Here is a 15,397-nt window from a genome sequence, read left to right on the forward strand (position 1 = left end):
GTCGGGACTGTTAGAAACCCATTCCAGAAGTGGTATGCCATGGTCTTCAATCCATTTTAAATTCTTTTTTGAAGTATGAAGACCTGCACCATCCTGTTGGAAGAGAAAATCTTCCGTTGATGTTGAACGGTGTTCCATAATCGGTAAAAGAGATTCTTTTAAAATATTCAAATATTTGCCCATGTTTACAATTCCATCGATAAAATGTAACTTTCCCACACCTTTAGACGACATGCTGTCCCAGATCATGACAGATGCAGAAAATTTGACTTTTATCTTCAGGAAGTCGGGATGGAAAGCTTCATTTTTCTTCCGAATCACGCGACCACTGCTGTGTCCAACACACATTTCAAATCTGGACTCATCACTCCATTGTATTGAATCCCATTGCGACTGAGTCCAATCTTTATGCTTTTTTGACCGTCTTAGTCTATTTTTCTTTTGTTGTAATGTTAAAAGTGGCTTTTCCTTAGCCTAAAATAAAATTAAATTTATTAAAAACAATTCGTAAGAACTAATTTTTTCAACTATAAATCTTAATTTGTAAATACCAAATCCTAATTTATGGGCCTCTCGGTGACATGTTGATCTAGAAACGTGTCTTCCAATAACGTCACACCATAAAACGCTTAACTCCATATAATTTGCTCGTCGATTTTTCACTATAATGCGTCTTAATGCCCTTCGATCTGCTTGGGTTATTTTACTTTTTCGTACATTTCTAGGTTTTGTGACGACCGAACCTGTAGTTTTGTATCTTCTGACTATATTCCTTACACTATAGCGTGACAATTGCGACAAATTCACCATTTCCGAATTAAAATCTAATAATGATTGAACAAATTTTCTCATCGATAACTTTACCTCGACCCATTGTACAATCCACAGCAAAAAGCTTTACAATGCTACAAAATACAATACAATACTACAGAATACCTCTGGATTTAACGTAATTATGAAAAATCAACGTATGTTGACATAAGTGAATGCATAGTCAGGGTTTAGTGAATTTTTTTATTGTTGAAAATAAATAAAAAACGATAAGAGTAATGTTTTTAATAAATATTAATAAAAAATGTCATATTAATTAATATGGGAACTTATAAAAACATTCAGAGTATAATTTGTTTGTGGTAATCAACTTAAACTACAAATTCCATAGGTGGGCCAACTGATATGGAAAGGAGCTCGTATATGTATATGGATATATATATATATATATATATATATATATATATATATATATATATATATATATATATATATATATATATATATATATATATGTTCACAGAGGAATGTTTTGGCGTGAAAGTTATAAATGAAGGCTACTTTTGAGACATATCTCGTACATTTTTTATAACGTTTTCTCTTTTCTTGTTTATCTTATCGTTTATTTTGCTTTCCGTCTTTTTATTCGTGTTTTTACCTATATCGTAGTTAATAAAATGTATTTAAGAATAGACTTAAAAACAATCTTAGAACTACAACTTCTCCACAACATGAGAACTGTTTAGTACCGTTCTTCTACAAGGAGAACTCTTCTCGTGGTTAATCATGTAAGTATATTTTTAAGTATGATTGAAGAGTGTAATAACATGACTAAAATATGACCAACTCCACTATACCTTTTAGTTTTGGGAATTAAATATTTTTTTTTATAGTATAATGTGACACTCCATTATGGTAAATTCTATCAGTGTATAGGGTTTTTCTTTTCACCAATGATGTCCTTCGATGGCACTGTTAGTGAACGCAACTACTTTTTTTTTTGCTTGTGACTAGATTTCCCTTTGAATAAATTCACGTTTCGTCCAAAAAAACAAAAGATGCACAGTATTAAGATTTTCCATATATTTACGGACGAACTTGACTCTTAAAGCAGTAATACGGTTGCGCTCAATGCTTTTCGATTAATGTTCTTTTCGTGTTTAAATCCTAATTCTTTTAAAAAAAAGCTAGCAGATGTTTTGCCAATAAATACAACTTCTTTAACCTTTATTATCCAGAATATGATTATTTTCTTTCCTTTTTATAATTGTACATACTGTGCTTCGTATATTTTCAATTCAATGATATATATTTTGCTAAACCGAACATACATTTCAATATGATACTTGTTGAGCAGATGAAAATGGTTCCAAAGGTTCTCCATTCATTTTTTCTAATTCGAAATACTACCAACACATTTAACAAAAGTTGTTGTGCTTGAGAATTGAATGGTTTACCAGGCATACTCTAAAATTAAAGACCCTTAAAAATACTTTTTATCGCTCCGTTGACGTGGTTTTAGCCATATTTAAATATCTAAATGTCAGTATAGAGGTTAGAGTAAATATATTATTCGCCATCAGCTAATAAATAAATTTTACCGTAATAAATCGAACACGAAGGTTAGGGTCAGTCGTTATGACAACTGTTTGTTAAAATTATGTATATAGAATTTTTCGTATAAAAATGATTGCACGTCATTCAAGATTTACGACGTCAGAACCCCACAGCGTTGCCAAAACATCAGAATAGTTTGTAACTGAGGAATTTTTAAAATGTCAACTATTTGTCAAACTGTTATATTAACAGTAAATACACTTAGTTTTAAGACTAGGTAAACACACTAAAATACATAAGAAAATTATAATACAAAATTATATATTCTAAATTTTAAACTTACCTCTTTTAGAGCATTAATAGTAAAAACGTCCCACCATTATTTCTTGTTTAAAATAATCTATCTTATATGAAGGCTTATCAGCTTTCTACAGACTATTTAGTTGTTTTGGCATAGCACATCACAATACACAACAATAATTAGTTTTTATAAATACAGTTTATTAATATATAATATATTATGATCAAATTGTGTAAGAAATCAAAACACTTTTGCCACACGCTGAACTGTCAAAAAATTTGAAGTATTCCCGTATCAGTTGCGTACAATTGTCTAATATATTTAATTAAAATTATTATTTTGTGGAATATTAGACTTAAAGAGTTATTTCATAAAATATATATTATTAATAATAACACGTGTTTTTGGTTATTTAATCAATATAATTCTAAAATTCCCAATATAATGATGATTACATTTTTCTGATTATTATACCATGTTGACGCTTATGAAAGATCGAGCTGTTCCGTATGGGTTTCGTATTATTAGCTGTGTTAGGAAAATTTGAACTCTAAGGTTGACGTTCTGGAAATTTTAAATATCAGTGACGTCACTTTATATAAATTGTGACGTGCATGCATTTTTATATGAAAAATACTATATTCAATGTACGAAAAAGGTTTGAATATTATTTAAATGACGCAAAAAATAATTATAAATACAGTAAAAACGCTGTCAAAACAAAACTTACGATTGCCAGTAGGTGAATCAATGACCAACCATCGTCCTATGGCTGTTTTTGTTCGATGTATGCTGTTGTGTATGGACAGGCGGCTTAAGTTCATCGATTTAGTTTCTGTGAGTTGTTATTTAGCATGATTTAATTACACTTCTCAATTTTTTCTATAACTGCCAATTGTTAATCGAAAATATCTAGATACTAATAATATTACCTCATATGTTTTTTTTTTATATAGAAATGGCCCATTTGTAATATTAAGTTCTTAATGTTTTTCATGATTGAAGCAAACAGTGAGTGATTGGGATTTTGTTCTGAAAATGATATTAAAATCGGACGAAATATATAAATGCTTTAAGATAATTATACACTTTACTTGAATATATCTTTAAATTTAGAATTAAAATTAATGTTGGACTGCTCTGCAAATATTTTTTAATGTTTCCTTGACTTCATGAGCCAAATCTTACTAATTTTAGGATAAGATGGGAAATTATTTTAGTAGCTCTAGTTTTTATGATATACAATGGATACGACATGAGAGATTAAACAAATATTCTTTATATGGTTAGCTCGTGAGAGGAGAATAACTCACTTAAGAGCTTCCCATTCTTCTTTTTCTTTGTATTTCAAGCCTCTGTCAAATGCTTTATGTATGAAGCAAATTTGTCTCTTAGGTATTTAAAGGCTTGCGTAGTTCACTCTTTTGTCATCGACATCAACATTTTCCATCAAACCCAGCTAAATATGTAAGGATAGAAGTAAAATATCTTTTGGGTTCACGAGAGGCTGAGCAATGACATTCTTTTCGTTGGGGTTAAGGTTTCTTGCAGGCCACATGTCTCTGCTATCCCAGATACATAAAAAATAAGTATTTTGTGTAGCCTAACGACATTCGTAAGAAAACCAACAATGTTCTAAGTATAGCCCTCCTTCATGAGGGCTGTATAACCAATAGGAATGGAAGGAAGATATTTGAAGATAAAGTTTAGAGGAGCTATCATTCAGTTGAATCGTGATCCAATTTTAGATATTTCATCAAATCATTACAATAATTATGGCATTTTGGTTAGTGAGATTCTTTCGGATTGTTCTGGCGCCAATTGCATCTTTAACTGTGCTTAAACTCACTTGGTTTACGGGTTGGAGGCGTCAAATTTTGCTACGTCGAGCTTTCGACTTACGATATGGAATCTTCGTCAGGACATATTCCGAGGCCTCAGTCTTCTGAAAACTCAGATTATTTCACTAGTATACTCAATGGCACTGTATAGAGCGGTTCAGGACACGAATGTCCACGATAGATCCTGATGAAGAGTCCAGAGCACGAGAGAGTCAAAATCAATATAGCAAAATTGTATGCGGTCCAACCTGGAAACTGATTGAGTTTAATACTTTCTTCATAGTAATAATAAAGTTATAAATTTTCGTCATAATAATAACCGTTAGACTCTTGCATCCTATTTTACATCATATTTATGATTAAATTTTTCCAATTCACAGTCTAAACAGTAGTTTCCATCCGAAGTGACTTGATTATTAACAAGTCGTAACAATTTGTACTGATTTTTGCTCACAATCAGTTAGTAATTAATGTTTAGCCTTCAAAACAGTTGTATACCATTTTTTCCGCTGCACAGGAAAGTACTTTCACTATTGCCTACTGCCTAAAATAAAGAGCAAAGTATTTTTTGTTCTTTTTAATATCAAAGCTGTTTCGCCGATCAAAATGACTATTTTTTGATTCTCTGACTCTATTTGATTTGACGCCCTTTAGTTTTGTTGCAGTTGGTAAAATTTACAAAATATTTCGATCATTCATTTAAACTTCAATTCCATGAAAAATACTATACGTTTGCAATATAAAATATAGTTATTTTTTATATTCTTGTTTGTTTAAAAACATTTATTTATTGTGTAAATTCAATAAAAATATGTTCTGATAATAATGTGTATTTATTTTATTAAAGAGTAAGAATAATATGACTGGATGTAGTAAGATGAATTCAAACTCTGAAATAATATCCCAATAACCGGAGAAGAAATAGAGAAAAAGAGATGAAAGTCTATCTAAATATAATTATTTTCAACAATTATTTCTTTGCAAAAAGAATACTATACAGAGGAACAAGGCCAACAATACAATCTTAATACGAATAAGAAAGGAAGTACAGTACAGTACTCTAATCTATTAGCATCGTAAACAAAGAAAAGCTAACCAACAGAGTTCTATTAACCCGCTGTTACACGCGCTATGAGCAAATTCTGTTTATAAGCAATAATATTGTCTTGGCTAATACGATCACTTGTATCTATGCTGTGCCTTGAGTATCAAGGAATGCGTTTAGCATAGTTCATAAGAGGAGATGATAAAGTCTCAGAATATTTCAGGCGATTAGTACGCTGTGATACTTGATCGAATTGACAGCCCTCTTCAGGTGAGGGTATTTCTCACTGCGCCTGCAATCACCTATTTGTAATTTCAAAGAAACTTTTATGTTTTTGTTTAATATTTGAGCAAGTTTAAGATATATCATTAAACCATTATTATTGTTAGGTTAGGAAGCCATTGAAATTTTTAATTTGTATCTTTTTATAAAATGGATCCACGTTAAGAATCAAAGGACCATGTGGGAATTCGAGATGAAGCAGAGCCTCTAGAAATAAAACGAGAATCTAATAAATGTGCCTTTTATCCAAAGAGGAAGAACCGAAAAACTCAGAAAAAGTACTGAAAGCCAAATTGTGGAAACCCGATTTGTAAGGAACACACAAATTTTTTTTTTAATTTATGTTGGGAATTAGAGGAGGAAGAATCTGTGTAGATGCATTCATTATCTTTAGATACATACATTACCTTTAAAACTTTTCATTTTTACATTAATTATCTTAATTGTCTATTATCTAATTATATTTTATTTATTTATTCGTTATTTCTAAACTTTTGATTTAAATATTTTATCATTTTGTTTTGTTAAATTAATATAACTATTTTGGTTTATAAAACTTTCTATTACATGCAAGTATAAACCATTGTAATTTTATACATGCTGACATTCATCCTTCCTCGAAATAAGTGGAATTGATGTAGGTGAGGGTGACGCTCATACGTTAGAATAGAAGACGCGTGTAACGTGGGTTAAATAACCTAGGGCGCTAGTTTTACCGGAAACAAAAAATAAGGCGGCAAGAACTTGAAAATTACTGTACCTATATAAGAAAATTTTAAAACATCTCGTTTATTATGTTTAGCTTTATTTATGATTTTTATCATGGAATAATGAAGTATAGAGTCTAACCCTGAAGTATTTATGGGTAAACATCTTAATGAGCTCTACAATTGAAGTCTACTACATCAGTACATATAAAGAAAACATTGCCTAAAGAAAGGTTATTTACTACATAACACGCCAATGTCATTAACTTTCTTAGCTTCACACTAAACATTTTTGAAAGTAAACAGTTGGTAAGAACAAGGCTTTTTCTGTGTTTTACACAACCTGAAAATTGTCTTTTATGGTAATCAATAATCCACCATTATTTTTTAAATTTACTAACCTGCTAAATCCGTAAGTTAAGGTGGAAGCTATCGTGCTAAAAACTGAATGGTTGCACGTCACGCGGCCGCTAACGATGCTCTTGGGACACCGGGCGAAATCCCATTGAATATTAGCCTTGTTCCTGTACGCGGGGCTCTACAGGAATCGACCAACGTTCCCCAGCTACTCTTGGGAATAAATATGAATACTCACCAACATGCTAGGCAAGCACGGTGTTTAAATGCCAAAAACCCGACCACTGTAAACCAACCCTATTCAATGTGCGTCAAAAAGATAAACCTCAACATCGCCACATATAATGCTCGGTCACTCTCTACCGAAGAAAGATTCGAAGAAATAGAGGAAGAACTCTCAAAAGTGAACTGGGATATTGTAGGTATCAGCGAAGTTAGAAAAAAGGGAGAGAGTCTTACCTCACTCCCATCAGGCCATTTATTTTATTACACAGGAGAAGAGGAATCGACAGTCGGAGGCGTCGGCTTCTTTATTCACAAAAGAATTGCTAACAGAATTGTGTCAATAAACCAAATCTCAACAAGAGTGGTCTACTTAAACATCAAAATAAACGCCAGATATATCCTAAAGTTCATTCAAGTGTACGCCCCTACTACAGGACATCCAGACGAAGAAGTCCAAATATTCTACGACCAAATATCCCGTGCAATCAAGGAAAATCCTGGCCACTTATTAATAATAGGTGGTGATTTCAACGCCAAAATAGGCACTAAGGAAGACCCCTCTGAAATAATATTGGGAAATTTTGGAAGCGAAGGCAGAAATGATAGAGGCAAACAACTACTGACTTTCCTTTTGGAAAACAATCTCTATCAAATGAACAGCTTCTTTAAAAAGAAAAAACACAGAAGATGGACATGGGAAAGTCCTGATGGAAAAACAAGGAACGAAATCGACTATTTCTTAACAAACAAAAAAGAATTATTTAAAGACGTAAATGTGCTAAACCAGTTCAGTACAAGCAGTGATCATAGGTTAGTAAGAGCTAAAATAACGATATCAACCGAAAAAGAAAGACTCAAAATGACAAACAAGAAACAACCAAAGAAATGGACAAAACCAACTAACATTCAGGAGTTCGAAAAATATATTGGTAATTCATTGAAAGATACAACAACAGCAGACATCAATATATTGAACAAACAAATAGTCAACACAATGCAACAGGCTCAAACTAAATATTGTCCGACAAGCAAAAAAGATGAAAAACTGAGTCAACCCACGAAAACCCTTATAGAACTAAGGCGACAAATGAAAGGAGATAACACTACAAGCAAAGAAGCGATAAATCAAATAAATAAGACGATCACAAAGGCAATAAGAAAAGACATAAGAAACTACAATGTAGAAAAAACAAAACAGGCAATAGAGAAAAATAAGAACATGAAAGTTTTGAAGAGGAGCGTACAAAAGGGGAAAATAGAAATTAACAAACTGAGAAACAGCACTGGAGAAGAAACAACGAACAGAGATGAAATATTATGAATAGTCGAAGAGTTCTACACAGAGTTATATAGATCAAGAAAAAAAGATAACAATACGGAACCTCCAATTACACTAAAAACTGGGGTATTAAACCAAGGGTCAGATTTAATGCCCGATATAACAAAATCAGAAATCAAAGAAGCCCTGAAGAAAATGAAAAATAATAGAACCCCGGGTGAAGATGGAATAGTATCAGAAGCACTAAAAATTGGAGGGGATGTATTACTTGAAAAAATTAAACAACTTTTCAATATCTGCCTTCACAGCGCCAATATTCCAACAGACTGGAACAACGCTACTATGATTCTATTACACAAAGCAGGAGACAAAGCAAATTTAGAGAATTACAGACCAATTAGCCTCCTCAGCCATATATATAAGTTGTTTACGCGAATACTAGTTAAGAGAATGGAAAGAAAATTAGAGACTTATCAACCAAGGGAACAGGCAGGATTCCGAAAAAGTTACGGAACAAATGACCATCTACAGAGTATAAAAACCCTAATAGAGAAAGCAGTGGAATACAATAAACCTCTAGTTCTAATATTTATCGATTTTCACAAAGCCTTTGACACAGTTGAGCTAAGCAAAATATTACAGGCGCTTAAAGAATGCAGGCTAGATTATAGATATACTAAATTATTATACAAAATATACCTGCAGGCAACAACCACTGTCAGATTACATACTAACAGTAATTGCATAAAAATAGAACGGGGGGTTAGACAAGGAGACCCAATGTCACCTAAACTTTTTAATACGGTGCTAAAACATGCTTTTAAGAATTTGGATTGGATGACAAAGGGAATAAAAATAGATGGAAAATATCTAAACAACTTACGTTTCGCCGATGATATACTTATAATAGCTGAAGATCTAGGTATGGCAAGAGAGATGGTACAGGAACTCGTTGTGGCTACAGAAAGTGTAGGTTTAAATATAAATATCTCGAAAACAAAAAGCATGACCAATTTGGTACCCAACCAGAACATCAGTATTGGTGGAAAAGAAATAGAACTCGTAGATAGATATAAATACCTGGGACATGAAATTATGATTGGCAGGGATAACCAGACTCATGAACTGAAGAGAAGAATCGGCCTTGGGTGGGCAGCATTTGGAAAACTGAGAGAAACTTTTAAAAGTGAGCTGCCCACATGCCTAAAGAGAAAGGTATTTGATCAGTGCGTCCTCCCAGTCTTGACGTACGGAGCAGAAACACTTACCTTAACAAAAGCAGCAGCTACCAAACTGAGAGTCACGCAGAGAAGAATGGAGCGGTCCATGTTAGGAATAACTCTGCGAGACAGAATAACCAACGAAGACATCAGGAGAAGAACCGGAGTGACTGACATCATCGAGAAGATAGCCAGACTAAAATGGAGATGGGCAGGACACATAGCCAGAATGACAGACGGGCGATGGACAAAGAGGTTATTGGAATGGAGGCCAAGGGAAGCCAAGAGAAGCGTCGGTCGACCACCTACAAGATGGACTGACGATTTAAGAAGACTCGATAAAAACTGGATGAGAGCGGCGCAAGATAGACGGGGTTGGAAACATGAGGAAGAGGCCTATGTTCAGCAGTGGACTCTTGAGGCTGGATGATGATGATGAACCTGCTAAATTATATAACAGAAGCTTAAGAATGTTCCCAATTCAGTTTGGGAACCATTTTCCTAATAATAAATCCACACATATAAAAAAGGATACAATCATTTAATTTAGATTTCTCATCTCCTACCAACAAAATGTTCAACTCTTCCGGAAGCAGATCGATGTCACTTTTTATATCATTATCTATAAAAAATATTTTCCTTCTTTGATTGATTGATCGGTCTTTCTTACCGAAACTTATAATAATTTAATATTAAAACATTTTCCACTAAAACAAGTACGACAAACTGCTGAAAAACACCCGTGCAATGGTTTAATAATGAATTAAGGTCTTACAGATCTAATCTTTCTCTTATTAAACGCATTGCAGATGATACTAAGGATCCCGATTTGTTCAAAGTATATAAACAACAAAAATTGGAATATAATCGGCAATTACAAATTGCTAAAAAGTCAGCTGACAAACTTTATTACTAATTCCAATAATAAACTTAGAGACTGTTGGAAAATAGTAAATTCCGAAAGAAACAACACAAGATCCAGTTCCGTACAACCTGATCTACCTCCAGACGAAATAAATCAATTTTTTACTACAATTGCAGAAAATATAATTACATATCTTCCCACTATGAATGTCGATGACCTCTTCAATTATAGAAATTATTCTTCTCCGAGCAAGTCCTTTTTTTCGTCCCGTTGTGGAAGAAGAGGTCTCTCAAATAATAAAGTCTTTTAGTAATTCTAATTGTAGGGACGTTCACGAAATTAATTGCAAAATTTTAAAAGAAACTTACCAAATAGTTTTAAGACCTTTCACTCATCTTATTAATTTAATTCTATCAACTGGAGTATTTCCAGAAGTACTAAAATACTCAAAAGTACTACCAATCTAGAAAAAAGATAATTCCTCAAAAACTGACAATTACAGACCCAAAAGCATTGTTTCTACTTGTGGGAACGTAATTGAATAGGTTATCAAACAACAATTTTATTCCTATTTTGACTCAAATAATTACTTTAGCAACTCACAATATGGATTCAGAAGTGCTCGTTCTACTACAAACGCGGTATTTAATGTTGTGAGCGAGGTGATTGAGTGACTTATTCACAGAAAACGTGTCCATTTAATAAAGCAGTCTGATGTCCACGTTCACAATACGCGAAACTGTCACTTCCTACCAAATCGCTGTAGATTAAATCTTTCAGAAAAAAAAATGTCTTAATTATAACTAGGTATTACAATATTTTACCAAAAAGTATTAAACAGCTAAGGTGTAATAGCATTGTTTAAATAGGACTAGTTAGACAATCCTTATGAAACAAACGTTTGATTTTTATTCTGCCGTCATATGGCGGCCTCTAGTCATAAATTTAAAAAACTATTAACAGAAACTTAATTCTCAGCAGGATTCTATTCGAGTATATTTTTACCTGTCTAGTAACTAGCAAACCTGTACACGGGTGTCAGATTGTGAAGAAAATATAAGACTTTAATAAAATGCTTATTGTTATTATCGTTGTATGCGTCTTGTGAAAGATAACTTGACTATTTCGAGCGAATATTTCAAATTGTTTTTCTACTTTGAGACTTGATAAATCTAAACCGGTTAGTAATCTATTTAAATGAAGCAGTTAAATGCTGCCTTTTTTTTTAATTTTTATTAGTTTACCAGATATTTAATTTGGTTATACGATTTGTTAGAAAAGGATTAAATATTTAATTGAAATAGACTCGACTGCTATCGTCTTAGAACACTCATGCGGAGGTTTATTTTTTAGTCAAGACTTGAGTTTTATCATTGTTTAAAAAAATTCTTTTTAAACAATGGTTTTATGTATGTTTTGAGAAAATTAAATTTTCAATCTTTTAATCTTTAAAATGACGTTTGAAAATATAGTAAATTTATGGGTATGGTTTTTTGATAATGATTTTGAAACAAATAAACAGATCGATATGCCACAACAAGAGGCACCACATATTTAGGGACAAATTAATCTATGTGTTGGGATAAAAGGAATAATAATTAACAAAACTTTAATAAATGGTACCCTTTATTTTATTTATTGATGTATTTTATAATATACACACCATTTTTGTATTTCTGTTTACATAAATGAGAATGTTTTTTTCAATCAACTCGCCCGATCTGACTGTTTATGCAAAAATTAAATTCGCGTTATTTTAATAGTTAGATAACACTTATCAAAATTCTAATATCTACACCATAGACAATATTAACAAAATAATAATTCAAGGTAAAAAAACAAAACAAAATTGTTTACATTAATAGTTATAGAAATTGATTGTAACATTGTTTTCATGAACTAAAATAAGCAATGTATGAGTTGGATCTATGTATGAACCAGCAATACGAGTTTAAAAATATTAGATCGATGTTTGTGGCTTTGGTGCAGTTTGTACAGATTTTGTCCTAATCTTAACCAGTCTCTTTTTTTAGTGCTGTTATGCGAGTTTTCAGAAGATTAATCCGTATTCGAGATGCATGTAATCTCCTTTAAAGTGTGTGATAATTATGAAATCTTTTTTTCTTGACCAATGGTGATAACGGCATATCTAAAAAGCTCATCAACAAAATCGTCAAGTTCAGAGTGTCATCAGTGTTCATCAAGTGTATTGATCTCCTCTTACGATGATGTATTTAAACTTTAAATCAATAAATCTCCAAAACTACTGAATTGAAGTACATGAATTTTACATCATTGTAAAGGGAGTTGCAAGACCTTTTAAATGATGGATCATTCGACCCCCCTTTCCATTTAAGATTTTAGGGATGGTGCCACCCCCGCTTAGGGGGCTGAAAATGTTAATGTGATTTTATGCCAATTTTGTTTCCCCCTCGATAACAAAATCGACGGGTCCAAGCGTTTTTTTTTTAAAGGAATCATCTGCCAGTAAATGCATCTGTTTCGTTTTCGGTGCGCCACCCTGTATATATATATATATATAGATATATATATATATATATATATATATATATATATATAGATATATATATATATATATATATATATATATATATATATATATATATATATATATTGTTATGATGTGTTTTTTGTTTGAATGATGAGCAATGAGTAATTTTAATAATATAGGGTTTTTATCGCGGTTCTCAAAGAATTAGCTTGTAAGTACTTTTTTAAATTATCTTTATTATAACTATTATGAAACACACATATATATCTAACTTAGCCAATGTAAATTTAAAATAAACTATCTTTAAATTGATATTCTTATAAAACTAATTAAATTCTATAGACAATCTACAATTTAAACAAAACTATCTTCAAAATTGAAATTGTTATGACACTAACTAAATTATATTAACAAAATTTTGTACCTTTCTTTCACTGAATGCCTAAATGAACTGTTTTCTACTATATAGATTCTAATCACCACTGAATGTCTTCGTACTTCAGTTATCCTTGTTTTTTGTGAAATTACTTTTTCCAATTATCAGCTTCTACCAATTTAAGATATAGTTTTCTTCACCAGCATTTATACACCACCAACCAAACCAGCAAACAGCATTTATATTTATTCTTCTTTTCAATATACCAATATCCACTTATTATAAGTTGATTTATACTAATCTCCAACCATAATATAATTTAATTTCTTCCAATATACTTTTTTTTTCTTCAATAATTATTTGTGTATAATTATAAATGTACATTAAATTATATGCATAATTTTTAATCTTCATTTAACTCACTATATTAAACAATTGGATTATCTCCAACTAACTTTCATATTTCTTATAAAACTGCTTGACTGATTTACTAAAACTGTGAACAATTGACTTCACTAATTAATTGTGTCTATCTTCTACTAACTTTCATAATAAACTGCTTGACTTCTAACTAAAAACTGCTAAAAACTGCCATCTTGAATCCAAATCACGGGTATTTATATCTTTTCAATCTTCCAGAACCATCTGGTAAGAAATCATGTTCCAATTTGTTCTATCACTTCTATATAGATGTTCTCGAAAAAAATATCTGTTCGATCCACCGCCATAATCATTATTTCGAGAATGTTCGACTGTAAACAATGGTCACACTCTGCACTCTGAAGAATTCGTTAATGTTCCATTGATAATTTTGTTGACATTTAGGCTTTTCAGATCAGAATAAACATTTAAATCATCAAATATATAAATTAAACACCTCAAACCAACATTATTATTATAACCCCACTTATATTCGTATTATGATTAATTTCTATCTGTCAATCCACTGTATAGTTGGTTGCCTAAGCACATGGCTCACTTAAATCTATTTACAACATTAAAATTACTAAAATACAACTTTTTACAATTATTATATGCTAATTTATTAAAAATGCCCTCACATAAATATATTTTTATTAAATTCTCTAGTATATAACTTATTTAAAATAATCAAATACTTTTTTATATCTAATATTATGTAGTATATAACTTATAAATTATTTTCTATAAACCCCAATCGTCACAATATATATATATATATATATATATATATATATATATATATATATATATATATATATAGATATATATATATATATATATATATATATATATATATATATAGATATATATATATATATATATATATATATATATAGATATATATATATATATATATATATATATATATATATATATATATATTATATAAGAGTAAGAAAAAAAATTTTTAGATAGGAAAAAAAAGAAATTAATTACTATTTAAATGGGAATAAGCCACAATTAAAGGTTAAAATACGTTTATTGACGTTTCAATTTCCACTTCGGAAATCGTTTTCAAACATGTTTGTTTTTTAGAACGATTTCCGAAGTGGAAATTGAAACGTCAATAAACGTATTTTAACCTTTAATTGTGGCTTATTCTCATTTAAATAGTAATTAATTTAAAATGCCAGAAGAAAATAGCTTCAGAACAATATTAGGAAAAAAAAAGATTCCATATCACTACCAAAAACAAATTTTTGATAGTCCTATTGTAACACTGCCGTGCTACAATAATATTACAAGGCCAGAATCGCTCGTTGTCGAAGAGAATTAGGGCGGGGTTATAGAAACTATATCGTATTTTAAATTCAAGCACAATTAGATAATATGAAATTATTATTTATTATTGGACGCCACCCCTGGTTTATCCTCGAAGGGGAAGAGCAAAAAAAAAATTAAGATTTATTGAAAGTTTACAAGAAAACTATTCTTTATTATTTCTTAGTAATGAACAAAAAGAAAACATTAAAAGTTACGTCATCCCAAAGGGATTCCAAAATATTATTTGATGTTAACATTATCATAAACAAAAAATCTTTGTATCGTATTAAATTAAGAATTGGTTATAAAGAAA

The sequence above is a fragment of the Diabrotica undecimpunctata genome, chromosome 7 (assembly GCF_040954645.1).
Source record: "Diabrotica undecimpunctata isolate CICGRU chromosome 7, icDiaUnde3, whole genome shotgun sequence".
NCBI classification, from domain to species: domain Eukaryota; kingdom Metazoa; phylum Arthropoda; class Insecta; order Coleoptera; family Chrysomelidae; genus Diabrotica; species Diabrotica undecimpunctata.